The sequence below is a fragment of the Lepidochelys kempii genome, chromosome 3 (genome assembly GCF_965140265.1).
Source record: "Lepidochelys kempii isolate rLepKem1 chromosome 3, rLepKem1.hap2, whole genome shotgun sequence".
Taxonomy (NCBI): domain Eukaryota; kingdom Metazoa; phylum Chordata; order Testudines; family Cheloniidae; genus Lepidochelys; species Lepidochelys kempii.
The window spans coordinates 10,270,441-10,270,643 of NC_133258.1; positions in this window are offsets into that span (position 1 = coordinate 10,270,441).

Consider the following 203-nt stretch of genomic DNA (forward strand, 5'->3'; position numbering starts at 1 on the left):
CCGCAACAGCAGCGCCTGACCCTGCTCACGCGTCACGTGACTGCGCCCGCGGGGGGGGGGCGCGTCATGTGACTGCGTTGGGCAACCACCCGGTGACGGCACTGTCCCGCCCCTCGCCGCGGCGCGTGCCGCCCTGGGGCTGGGGCTGGGGCTGGGGCTGGGGGGAGCGGGCGGGCAGTCAAGCTCAGCTAGGCCTTTCCCGG